The sequence below is a fragment of the Theropithecus gelada genome, chromosome 6, assembly GCF_003255815.1.
Source record: "Theropithecus gelada isolate Dixy chromosome 6, Tgel_1.0, whole genome shotgun sequence".
Classification (NCBI taxonomy): Eukaryota; Metazoa; Chordata; class Mammalia; order Primates; family Cercopithecidae; genus Theropithecus; species Theropithecus gelada.
In genome coordinates this window covers 63,854,144-63,868,524 of record NC_037673.1, presented here as the reverse complement: position 1 = coordinate 63,868,524, position 14,381 = coordinate 63,854,144, and the positions used below count along the sequence as shown (strand labels likewise).

Sequence of the window (14,381 nt, the reverse complement as noted above, 5' to 3'; positions counted from 1 at the left end):
TATAGACCTCTGTCACTTGTGAATAAAGGCCCAAAGTTTTTCAAAGACAATACTAGGATAGCAGGACCTGCATCCCAGAGGCAGGATTGAGTTTTCTGCACATCTGGCCACATCTGGAGCACTGATGAGGCAGGACCACCAGGGAGCCCCGAAGAAAACTGTCCTAAGAGAAGGTTGCAGAAGGCTCACACTGGGCTTCAGAATATTTGGTCCGGTTGGGCCGCACAGAGTAACTGGGGTATAGCTGATTCCACCACTCAGGCCCTACTCTGGGCCCAGCCCAACGTCCTCACAACAACCCCAAGGTTCAGGTAGCTGCAACAAAGTATAAACAACTTCCATTGCTCATTGCCGAGAAGACCACATGAAATTGGCTTCAACATTCATGGAGCGCCTATTATGATTATTTGCTCCCTAACACGTCCCAAAAAGCACCTACAGCAGTCCCCAAAAAGGGGGGCATTTTTTTCTATAAGGGAAGAAATCAGCAGGAAAAAGAAATCTTTTAAAATTTAAAAAACATGAGCACAAGACAAAATTTATTTTTTTTTTAAAGAATCAAAACAACAACAAAAATCCATGATGTGAAGTTCTAGGCACTACAGCGAGGCCTTGTGGCTGTGTGGTCATGGGCAATGTGAAGAAGAAACAGGATGAGTTGCATGAAAAACAATATTCCTAAGAAAAAAAAAAAAAGCCATGGCCAGGTGCAGTGGCTCACACCTGTAATCCCAGCACGATAGGAGGCCGAGGTGGGCGGATTACCTGAGGTCAGGAGTTCAAGACCAGCCTCACCAACATGAGGAAACCCCATCTCTACTAAAAATACAAAATTAGCCAGGCATGGTGGTGCATGCCTGTAATCCCAGCTACTCAGGAAGCTGAGGCAGGAGAATCGCTTGAACGCAGGAGGCAGAGGTTGCGGTAAGCCAAGATTGCATCACTAGACTGTAGCCTGGGCAACAAGAGCGAAACTCTGTCTTGAATGAATGGATGAATGAATGAATGAATGAAAAAAAAGAAAAAAATAAAGCAGTTACTCTAGAACACCACAACTCTTTTCAGTACTGAGAGCAGGGGGAAGGTCTCCCCTGTGTCCTCATAATGAGGCAGCTGTGTAATATGATTCCTCATGGTAAATAAGGGTTTCCACGGGGATTTTTCTCAGGAGCGTGCCACAGTGCAAGCTGACGGTCTTGCACCAAAACACCATTCAGAAGAACCAAGTCTAAAACTAGTTTTCAGGAATCAGCTGTCTGGTAGGCTGAACTGATCCAGCAACAAATTTTAGCATATAGGAAAAAATGAAGACGATAGGCATATATTTAAAAAAATAAACTGAGCCACAAAGGCGGGTAACCTAGTTGGAAAACCAACCAACCCAGCCCCCAGTGAATGCTTTGACAAAATATTTGAATTCTTGAAACTATCTTTAAAAGTTTTTAACGGCCGGGCACGGTAGCTCACGCCTGTAATCTCAGCACTTTGAGAGGCCAAGGTGGGCGGATTACGAGGTCAGGAGATCGAGACCATCCTGGCCAACATGGGGAAACCCTGTCTCTATTAAAAATACAAAAAATTAGCCGGGCTTGGTGGCGGACGCCTGTAGTCCCAGCTGCTCGGGAGGCTGAGGCAGGAGAACGGCGTGAATCCGAGAGGTGGAGCTTGCAATGAGCCAAGATCGCGCCACTGCACTCCAGCCTGGGTGACAGAGCGACACTCCGTCTCAAAAAAAAAAAGTTTTTAATTACTAAAAATCTAACATTCCCAGCAACAGAATCCAATAGGATGCCAGAAGGACTTTTGGAAGGCCCTGATATTGCTATACAAATGGACCAAATGACAGGCAAAGAAAGCATGGTGATAAAATATTTTTAATTAAAAAACATTGGATTGACTGTATAACCTGCAGACAAGTCTCCATAACTATTCCCCTCCCAATCTGGTTATATCACTGCATGTCTATGAATTCCCAGTTGTACACCCTGTAACATATCTAATGCTTATCTTTCAGGTGCCAGTAAGGTACACATTCAAATGTTTTACAGCTCATACAACCTGGAGGTGGTAGTGCTGAGGAACCTTTTCCTGAAAACATGACATTCTCACCTTTGTAGAAAAGTCATTCAATGAAACTGCTACAGGCATGACCAGATTGTCTTCAAAAATTAACTTGAAGGTCTTTTCAGACACAGGGTAAAGGGGCAATGAAGGCCCCAGAATCAGACCCTCAAACTGGGGTATTTGAGCCTCAAGGAATATATGACTGGTGATGTGAATATGTAAGCCACAGAAGAAAGGTGGTACAGTTTTCTAAAGCATCCCTTTTACAGTGGTAAGTAGTCATTTAAATTCAGGATATTTGAATAGACTACCAGAAAATTAACATAAATTACTGGTTAATGAATGAAAAGAAAAAAATTCAAACTCATTTGCACTAAATTTACATGGGTGTGTATATTATGTGTATCTGTGTATTTTACCTGTTATTTTAGATTTATCATTCTATTTATATGTGTTTTATCTATATACACATGTATATGTGTATTTTGCCTGTCTATCTATAAAACATTTCCTTTCATACTTATCAACAATTCCTGAATTACATAAGAAATTCTTCTATATATCGAAGCCAAAATAATTTTTAGTCTTGAAAATATTTTATACTGAGTATTACCAAGTATCTACATCAGTCATAAAACACACCTATATACATATACACAGAGAGAACTCACTTTATCAAAATAACTTAAGCAGTAGAACTTTGTAATGAACTACCTGATAAACTAGAAACGAGATCTCTAGGTTGCAGACAGTGTGCAGAGGGGTGCACTGTACACAAATGTAGGGGCAAATAATGGCTAATATCCTTCACCTACTAAATAAGCACCACATGAGACAAACACTGCCATTCCCATTTCACAGTTGGGATTTTAGCCCAGATGACTTTTTTAAAGGCCCTACTCAATTTGTATTAATAACATGAATACCATCGTTAGGGCTGGCATTTAAAAAACACTCCCCACATTTCTACCACTCCAGTAGTTACTTTGCAAAAGAACAAATGAAAAACACTAAGGAAATTACATTACTTCTAACAGCTTTATTCAGAAGCTGACAACAGTAGAACTATCAATAGCACCATATTCTGAAGTGGTGGGACTTAGGACTCCAACATATAGATTGTAGGCAATTACAATCTAACCCATGACACCTAGATTTTAAGGATTTTTCCCAGGAAAATAACCCAAAGGAGAAAAATTTTATGATGTCAAGCATATCACTGTAATAAAAACCCAAAATCAACTGATGAATAGAACACTCTCAAGCATCTCCCAACACAACAGAGCATAGCTTGCAGGAGCGTGGGGGTCTCAAGTCAGACTGCCTAGGTTCAGTTCAAATCCCAACTCTGCCAATTATTAATGAACAACTCTTGGCAGATTATTTAAATTCTCTTTGGTTCAATTTCCCCTTTGGTAAAATGGGGATGGCAATATCTACTTCATAGGTTTTTTTCAAGAATTAAATGAATACAATAAAATATCATCACAACACTATATAAAGGGTCCAAGATGTTAAATCACGCAAAATGTAAAATCTTCTTCTTGTGAGGTTATATCTAGGGCAAGCTTGTGCTATTAGCCTGGCTCCAAAGCACCCAGCAATCACCAACGGCTTTATGACCAAAGTTACATTATTTGGCGGTGTTGCTGGGGAGCTTATTGTACATACAAAGTATTACCTAGCACACAAAAGGCATTACGTAATGATTCAGTCTCCCAACTCTGTTTTCCCACAGCTCACTGTGACACTCAGCCCTACTGTGGCTTCTTTCCTTCATGTGTGTATGTGTCTTACCTCCTCAGCAAGACCCAGTACTGAAATAAGAGATTCGGATTTTGAAATAAAAGCATACACAAAACACAGAAACTCCAAATTCCAGAATGTTTTTCATTTAACACCTCATTCACTGCTTTATGTATAGCAACTCCTTACCCCCTACTTAGAAATTACCATCAAGCACGGCTTTCTAGGACACAAGTAAAGGACCAGAAGACAGCAAACAAAAAGTCCGTTCAGTCCATTTATGGCAACTCACAGATTTTATTTGTTGAAGTCCTTAGGCCTTTACTGACAAACTATTCATTCTTATTTGATCCACAATTCTAACTAACCCACAATACTAACTAATCTGATCACCTGGTTTCCAGATCCATGGCAGATTAGAATCAACAAATTGAGAGAAAAAAACATGGAGGCTACTATAGAAAAAAAAACGATAAAAATAAGGTATGAGCCAGACCAAGGCTCAAATTAAAAAAAGTAAAAATAAAGTAGAACCCAAACCTCAGTAGTCTGAAGGCACTCAGAAAAAGGACAAACAGCAGCCTTGCCAATTGCTCCTGAATGCAACACCTTTACGGCCTAGCACATGTGTCTGTAATGTTACTCCTGAGCCAATGTTAAACAGTTTAATTATCTAGAAATCTATAAGGCACCTGAGATTCAGAGAGATCGCTCTATGGAACCACTTCTTTATTTTTAAGTACTAATGTTCTCTGCTGGGATAAGCTATCTGAGAAAACTGAGATAATGAAATAATGTTTTCCCAAAGAGCTCTAAATAGTCTGAGTTTAACTATACATACTGTGATAAAAACCAGTTAATGAGATTTGCCAGGTGGAACCTTATAGAACCTTTAGAGAAAATAATAAATATAATATGTGAATACTTTAAATTTCAATAACTCTAAAGTGTTTGTAAATTTGTTTTCTCACCTATATTAAACTCCCCTTACAACTTTGTTTATGCCGTCTATAACGAAGTCTCTTTTCAAGACAGAACAAGGATAAACTTCAGTCTAGATGCTACCCAAGTCACCTCCCCCAAAATCACAAAATCCAAAATTATAACTATTCCCCACTGTATTTAAAGAGTCATAATTTTCCCAAAATGATGAAAACAGGATGCGGAGTTGACACGATAATGCTGCAGAACAAAAGTGATCACGTTTTAAAGACTTTACTAACTCTTTATAACCAAAAAGTTACGGTTTGACATCACCGCATTCTGACGGCCAGAATCTGTAACATCCTAGAGCAGTGGTTTTCACCCTGGTTGCACATCAGAAGCACCTGGGGAACTTCAGCAATACCTAGGCCCCATTCCCAGGAGTCTGATTTGATTGGTCTAGACAGTGGGACCAAGGATTTTTTTTTTTTCCAAGTTCCTCTAATGATTCTAATATGCACCCAGTGTTGAGAACCACTCCCTAGTATGGTCCTTTCTTATCTATAAAGATCCGACCCAACAAAGTTAAAAATTGTTATTAAACATTTTACCCTATTCTGAAAAAGCCCATCACTCTATCCTTACAAGTTACTTACAAGTTAATAGTTAAGGCAAATATTTCAAAGTTTCAAAATAAAACTATATTCCTACACTTGATCTTAGCCAAAAGGCCAAGAAGCGATAATAAAACTATATTCCTATTCAAATGTGAATATTAGCTACTCATAGACATCTTTCCAGTTGGTTAAAATTATTGAGCACTAATAATAACTTGTTAATAAGTTGTTTTCATATTAGTCCACAAGTTCCCATTCTTTCATCAGCTCCCAGCAGCCAGAAGCCATGGGCAGACAATTCCTTGTGATCTGATAATATCTCAAGAGTATTCCATCACATTTCAATTTATACCAATGGAACGGGAGATAGGCAGACAGCAGCTGCTATAAATGTGGTAAAAACACACTGAAGCTCCACTTGAAATTCCTTCACTGAGATAAATGGAGATATGTGTGGGCCCAGGTGGAAATGGTTCAAAATCTTAAATATGAAATGCTCTCAGTAATTTGCTAAAACTTGAGCAGAGCAGGACAGCTGGGATGGGAAAGAAAAAGGCTTCCAAAGGGAGAGGCCAAGGCACAAGTCTGCCAGGCCCATCACAGAGCTAACTGTACAGGTATCAAATGCAGATCTCCCTGAAAATATGCTTACCTCTTCTAGTTTGCAGTAACACTACCAGTGTCAAAACCAGAATTTGCAACAAGCCTTCTTCAGGAATCTGGGTGCAAGGAGAACATATTTTATATGCCAAGTATGTTTTTTTATCTAAAGGGATTCCAGTAAGAATCCCAGCCTTCCTTGGCACCCTGTCCCTGGATATTGGTGATTATCAATGCAGGCTCAATTTCCAAAAGATCTCAGCCTGCACTCTCTCTCTCAGCTTTCAAAGCACATGAAGATGACCTTAAGCGGACAATACCAGTATCTGCTGAGAAGGTTTTTCTCCAAAAAATAAAAACATTGTTTGCGTCCCTAACGTAATCATGCTTTTAGCATGATCTCTCAGTGTAAGATATTATACAATTCTAGGTAACTCTGGACTATCTATTGCAGGGACATTGCTAAGGACACTGTACATTCACTATTCAATATCTCCTATGTTATGGAAAATTTTATAAGACCTCAACACCAAGAAAAGCTCTGCTTCTCCTGAGTAACTGCTTTGCTTTTGCTTTCAGAACACTGAATCACATAATCATGTTTCCTTCTTTGCCAAGGCTGTTATAATGCTACGAAATCCAGAAGCAAGTTTGGCCCTCCTCTTCCAGCAAATACATAGGATCTGCTGTCATACATTCTTGTATGCTAACTTCACCATGACTTTCCCCCTGCCCCTCTATCTTTAATTTTCCCTTTGCTGGGGCAAGTTGATTGAAGGTAAAAAATAATAATAATAATTTTTCCTTTGCTCCAATTTCCTAATCTACTAATTTTATCCTCTGAGCACAAGTAGAATTCCCTCTATAATCAATAGGAAGGAATTCAACGTGACTGCGTTAGATGAAATCACTGTAAATAATCAACGTTGTCATTTTAGCTAAATAGATAAGCAGCAATTTCCCCCTACATCTTTGGTCTACTCACAATGACCTTATTTTTAAGTAGTTCTGGAGCCTACTTGAAAAAGAAAAAAAAAAGCCAGGCACCGTGGGTCATGCTTGCCACCCCAGCACTTTGGAAGGTCAAGGCAGGAGGAACGCTTGAACCTAGGAGTTTAAGACTAGCCTAGGCAACATAGTGAAACTCCACCTCTACAAAAAATAAAAAATATTTAGCCAGTGTGGTGGTGTGTGCCTATACTCCTAGCTACTTGGAAGGCTAGAGTGGGAGGATCACCTGAGCTCAGGAGATTCGAGGTTGCAGTGAGCTATGATTACACCACTGCACTATATAGTCTGGGCAACAGAGCAAAACACTGCCTCTAAAAAAAGAAAAAAACAAAAACAAAAACAAAACACTTAAAAATCAATTTAAAAAAATTTTAAAAATCAAAGAAAGTTTTGTTTTTAGCAACATAAAACAGCAATTGGTGGGGACAGGGTGGGGGGCAGAGCACAGACAGCATTTTGTCCAGAGGAGCTGAAAGGTACTTAATCTGTTCAAACTTCCAATAAGTCTGAAAGAGCATGGTGTGAACCCAGTGAAACTGGGGTGACAATATGCAAGATCCCACAGTCACATGACTTAACTGGGATTAAACCAATGAAAATGTTGTAAAAGCAGCTTTACAGCTCCCTATTTCAGCTTTTTTTAAAAAACAGATAAACTCTAGTTTTTGCTATAAGAAGTTTTTTCTGTAATAATACTAAAATGATAATGACTGTGATAAATGGTTAGAAGAAAGATGGCAGTCATTAATGCAGGTCACAGATGCCCAAATTGCATATGCTGAGTTTAATTATTTGCAGCCACTGCAGCATCTAAAAATTCTCACGTGAACACACCACTCCTCTATCTACAATGTTCTAAACCAAGTCATCCATGACTGCTACCCTGGCGAAGTCTTACTTCTCAGTCTTGCCTTCCTATCAGTAGCATTGAACATGGTTGATCACAACCTCTTCCTCAAAACACCATTTTACTTGCCTTCCAGGACACCACCATTTTCCTTTTAAACCTTCATATGGTTTGGCTATGAACCCACCCAAATCTCATCTTTTAGTTCCCATAATCTCCACGTGTCATGGGAAGGACCTGGTGGGAGGTAATTGAAGAATGGGGGCAGTTATCCCCATGCTGCTTTTCTCGTGATAGTGAGTTCTCACAAGATCTGACGGCTTTATAAGGGTCTTTTCCCCCTTTTGCTTGGCACTTCTTGCTGCCGCATGTGAAGAAGGACGTGTTTGCTTCCCCTTCTGCCCTAATTGTAAGTTTCTTAAGGCCTCCCCAGCCCTGCTGAACTGAGTCAATTAAGCCGCTTTCCTTTATAAATTACCCAGTGTCACTTGTCTTTATTAGCAGCATGAGAACAGACTAAAACAAACCTCCTATCTTTGGTCATTTGACCTAGTATCCTTTGCTAGTTACTTCGTATCTCCCTGATCTGTAAGCCATGAAGTGCCTTGGGCATTGCTAACTATCCCAGTGATCCCATTGGTCCCACAGCTTTCTCTACCAGTGGACTCCCCAAACATCCCTCGCTTGGGTGTCCCTTCCTGACTTCCAGGCTTTTATCCAGCTTTTTTTCTCACATCTCCACTTAGGTGTTTAACAGAAATCTCAACCCTCACCCCTTGAAAGGATTTTATACCTTTTATACCTTACAGCATGGCATTTTCAGCACTGGCACAAAACTCTCTAATAAGACAAAGGTAAGACCACAGCATTTGTCTTATGAGAAACAGGAAACACTGCTTACAGTCTTTAAATCATTACTGCACTTTAACTGTCACAAATTTGCAATGCATTTGGGAAACAATTTGCAAATGTTCTAGCTGAGAATTTACAGAACATTTTAAGCAGACATTACTGTCATAAATTGCTTACTGGTGCTGTATTTTACATGTTACTTAAATGTACTAACAGTGCAGCGGAAGAGTATTGCACCTTCTTCAAGATATACAGTGAGAACCATCAGTACTGCATGGAACCCATGATTTTTCTTTAACAGCTCTATTTAGATACTGTGAACATGAAAACTGTATGTATCTAAGAGGTACAACTTGATGCTTTGGAATACATATATATTGTGAAACGCATCTCTATTACCTCTAGTTACCATTTGTGCACGTGTGTATGTGAGAAGATTTAAGATCTACCCTTTTAGCAAATTCTAAGTATATAATACAATATTAGCTTCACCATGCTGTACATCAGATCTTCAGAACTTCATCTACCATAACTGAAACTTTGTACCCTTTGACTAATATCATCCCATAACCACTCTCCTCTCTGCTTCTATAAGTTTCAGATTTTATATTATTTATATTTTAGATTCTATATTACATTATATCATGCAGTATTTTTCTGTGTCTCATTTTGCTTTGCATAATATCCTCTGGCTCCATCCATGTTGTTGCAAATAGGATTTCCTTCTTTTTAAAGGCAGAATAATATTCCATTGTATACACATATAGCACATTTTCTTTACTTATCTCTTGAGTGACATTTAGATTGTTTCTACATCTTTGTTTCTGTGAATAATGCTAAGAACATGGGTGCAAGTATCTCTTTATGATCCTTATTTCAGTTCGTTTGGATATATAACCAGAAGTAGGATTGCTGGGCCCTATGGTGCTTCCTTTTTTAATTTTCTCATGAATTTCCATACTGTTTTCCATAATGGCTACACTAATTTACATTCCCAATTGTGTACTAAGATTCCCTTTTCTCCACATCCTCACCAACATTTATCTGTTGTCTTTTTATGGTTTTGACTCTTTTTCCTGATGAAGAAAGATGTTGAGCACCTTTAAATATACCTGTTAGCCATTTAAATTTTTTCTTTTGACAAGTACCTATTTAGGTGCTTTGCCCATTTAATTGAATTATTTGTATTTTTGGTATTGAGTTGTATTCGCTCTTTATATATTTTGGATGTTAATCCCTTATCAGATATACAGTTTGCTAATATTTTACTCAACAAGGGTTATATCCTTGTCATGGGGGTGACAGGCCAGCATTTATAGTGTTGCCATGAGGAATACTGTATTTATAAATAGTGCTTTTGTTGGAAAACATCCTTCTGCAGGCTTAAAGACCACAGAAGGAAACTGAATGCAAGAGAGGTTAGTCTTCTCCCATTCTGTAGGTTGTCTTTTCATTTATCTCAACCTAAACCCCCTATTCAATACAATCTTGCTGGAGAAGACAGATACACACACACACACACACACACACACACACACACACACACACACACGAAGGAAAGGAACAATATGGCCAAGTGTCACAGTGAGCTGAGGGAGACCACCAGAATTAGGAGAATTAATGTTTTTTGTATGCTAGGTAGTGCTCTAGAGCTTTGCATGTACAAAAAAAACCACTTCATTTTGATTATTTCCTTTGCTATGCTGAAGCTTTTTAGTTTTATGTAATATCATTTTCGCTTTTGTTGCCATATCCGAAAAATTACTGCCAAGACCAAGGTCATGAAGGTTTCCCTGTTTTCTTCTAGGAGTTTTACAATTGCAAGTCTTATGTTAAAGTCTTTGATCCATTTTGAGTTGATGTTTGTGACCGGTGTGAAACAGGGGTCCAATTTTATTCTTTTGCTAAAAAGGTTATCCTTCCCCCATTGCACACTTGGCACACTTATAGAAATTGTTGACCATAAATATGTAGGTTTATTTCTGGGCTCTCTATTCTGTTCCATTGGCCAATATCTCTGCTTTTATAGCAGTACCATGCTGTTGTGATTACTATAGTGTTGTAATATAATTTGAAGTCAGGAAGTTTGATGCCTCCAGCTTTGTTCTTCTTGCTCAAGATTGTTTTTGCTATTCAGGGTCTTTTGTGGTCCCATATAAATTTTAGGGGTAGTTTTTCTTTTCCTGTAAAAGGTACCATTGAGAGTTTGATAGGAATTACTTTTAATCTGTAGTTTGGGGTAGTATAAACATTTTAACAGGCCAGGCGTGGTGGCTCACGCCTATAATCCCAGCACTTTGGAAGGCCGAGGCAGACAGATCACAAGGTCAGGAGATCGAGACCATCCTGACTAACATGGTGAAACCCCGTCTCTACTAAAAATACATAAACATTAGCCGGGCCTGGTGGTGGGCACCTGTAGTCCCAGTTACTGGGGAGGCTGAGGCAGGAGAATGGCATGAAACTGGGAGGCGGAGCTTGCAGTGAGCCGAGATCGTGTAACTACACTCCAGCCTGGGTGACAGAGCAAGACTCTGTCTCAAAAAAAAAAAAAAAAAAATTTATATTAATCCTTCCAATCTGTGAACATGAGACCTTTCCATTTATGTTTTAAATTTCCTTCATCAATGTTTTATAATTAAATGTACAAGTCTCTCACCTCCTTGATTCCTAAGTATTTTATTCTTTTTCTTATGAGATTTTCTTAATTTTCCTTTTAGAGACTTTATCGTTGATGTATAGATATGCCACTGTTTTTGTGCTGATTTTTAATCTTACTTTACTGAATTCACTGATCAGTTCTAACAGTTTTTGTGGAGTCTTTAGGATTTTCTATGTATATATGATCATGACATCTACAAACAGATAATTTTGCCTCTTCCCTTCCAATTTGAATGCCTTTTCTTTTTCTTGTCTGTTTTCTCTGCCTAGGACTTCCAGTACAATGTTGAAGAGAAGTGATGACATATGGCATCCTTATCTTTCTCTAAATCTTGGAGGAAAAACTAAGTTTTCGCCCACTGATTATAGCATTAGTTGTGGGTTCTTCATATACGGCTTTTACTAAGTTCCTCCTATGCCTATTTGGTTCAGAGTTTTTAATCATAAAATAATGTTAAATTTTGTCAAATATTTTTTCTGCATCTGCTGAAATGTTTTTATCTTCTATGCTGTGAATGTGGCATATCACATTGTATGTACATTGAACCATCCTTGCATCTCAGGGATAAATCCCACTTGGTCACGATGTATGATCCTTAAAATGTACTACTGAATGTTGTCTGCTAGTACTTTACTGAGGATTTCTGCATCTATGTTTATCAGGGATTACAGCCTGTAGTTTTCTTTTGGTATCTTTGTCTGGCTTTAGAATCAGGGTGACACTGGCCTCATAAAATGAGTCTGGGAATGTCCCCTCTTCTACTTTTTGAAAAGCATTTAAGAGGGCTTGGTATTAGTTTTTTGAACCATGGTTCTTATAAGGCCATAACCCTTGTAGCCACCAGATGACAGCCCACACATCTCTCTGTGTTTGAGGGCTTCCCTGGTGACCCACTGGATATCAGGGTTTCTTTTGATAACTTTATGGATCAAAAGGGATTCACCCAAAGGATCTGTGTCATCTTCACCTGTCCCATAGGAATTCAGTACTCTCAGGGACCCATAGTAGCACAAAGTTCATAACTTAGCACCAGACTGAAGGCTATGAGCAAACCCCACCACGGACAGCACAAGCTGCAGCCTTAGGAACAGGACACCTATGGCCACCAGCGCATACACAAACTCAGAAGATGCCATAACTTTGGTTAGCTTGACATCTCACTAGGGTGCTTTATTGGGTCTGGGATTATGTGCAGCAAGGTTGTCATTAGGCTGGTTGCCCTACATCTTCCCCACTCCATAAATGGCACACTACCCTTTTCAGTTCACCTGGCCAAAAACTTAGAAGTCTTCTTTGATTTTTCCAGTTCTTATCTCCCATTTTCACTCTGTGAGCAAACTCTGTCAAGTTTATGTTCAGTACACATCTGGAGACTGTTTGCTTCTTACCACCTCTACTGTCAACCTGCTCCAAGCACCATCACCTCTCACCTGATGACTGCAGTAACCTCTTAACTGATTCTCTGTTTCCACTCCAACCTCTTTATTCTATTATCTATACAGAAGCCAGTGAGCCTGTTAAAAATTAGGTCATGTGACCCTTCTACTAAAAACCTTCCAGTGACTATGCAACTGACTTCCAAGCTTTAAAAAAAAAGGGGGGGTGGGCCTTACAAGGACCTACAAAGTGACATGACATGGCCTTACACTTCATTCTTAGCCTTTGATCTCAGCTCCTACAACTCTTTCCCACACTCATTCTGCTCCACTCTGGCCTTCTTACCACACCTTGAATTCTTGAGATATGTTCCACCTCAGGGCCTTTGCACTTGCTGTTTCCCCTTCTCTCCAGACAGACACTTGTCCAAACACATCATCTTGTTCAAATCTTCACACAAGTCACTTTCACGGGAATATCTTCCTTGACCATGCTGTCAAAAACTATAAATATCCCTCACCCCACACCCCAGCACTCCATATTCCATTTTATTTTTCTTCTTAGGGTGCACTACCATCTAACACAGGGGTCTGCAAACTATGGAGACTGTGGGCCAAATCTGGCCTGCAGCATGATTCTGTAAATAGTGTTGTTGGAACACAGCTATACCCTTTCACAGACACATTGGCTATAGCTGCTCTCACACTACAGTGGCAGGGTTGAGTAGTTGCAACAGAAACCATCTGGCCCACAAAGCCTGAAGTATTTACTATTTGGCCCTCTATAGAAAACAATTGTCAACTCCTGCTCTAACCCATTGCCTAACATATTATCTGTCTCTTCTCTATGCAATATAAACCCCATGAGACCAGGGACTTTTGCTTGCTTTGTTCATCACTGTATTCCCAGTGCCAGTAACAGTACCCGATGCACAGTAGGTGCTCAATTAGTATTTGTTGGGTAGATGGAAGAATGAATAAATTGGTATGGTTGACTTGAAAGGTCTAGAACACACTAGTGATCTTTTTAAACCATTTTTATTGTGAAATATGCAGAAAGTACCTAAAACATAAAAGCAAAGTATAATAAATAAATATAGAATACTCTTGTAACCACCACTCAAGTAAATAAGAAGATATGGCTAATGCCTTTCAAGCCAAAATATTGTGCTTCTCTAAAAACCAAATTAACTAAGATGCAAAGTAGAATAAGAGCCCTGTTTTCTCTGCATGCTCTGGTTCTTAGACATGCTATCCAAACATTTTCTCGCTGCTACTCATACAATAGCACTGCGAGACAAAAGAATGAGAAAAATCCCAGAACCTCACTATAAAGCCACTCTGTTAAGGCACATGCCATTTAAGTTAAAGTTGCTTTACAGTAGGGCTTTGGACATTTTGAATATAATCATCTTCTGTTATTTGAGGTCCCCAGAATCAAATTCTACTCTAAAATGAACATGACACTACTGAGGCTACCACCTATTTATGTAAATCTCTGACTTCATTTTTCTTAAGTATTTCTGATCCCTCAGAACAAAAAATCAACACAGTCATCCTCAACTCCTCTTCATTTATCTCTCTCTTCACTTTAACAGGACACTGCTGCTGGTGCACAGAGAATTCAGGGGGAAAAAAAAACCAATCTATTGAGAAACAATTCTGACTTAACGGCTGTGTCA

At 39.1% G+C, this 14,381-nt stretch overlaps 1 protein-coding gene and 1 pseudogene across 1 annotated transcript in view; both read right to left on the bottom strand.

The window, feature by feature from the left end:
* MAST4 (microtubule associated serine/threonine kinase family member 4) overlaps positions 1 to 14,381 on the bottom strand; it is a 576,259-nt gene that overhangs the window by 538,657 nt on the left and 23,221 nt on the right. The window lies entirely within an intron of this gene.
* On the bottom strand, positions 5,327 to 5,477 carry LOC112627318 (annotated as a pseudogene).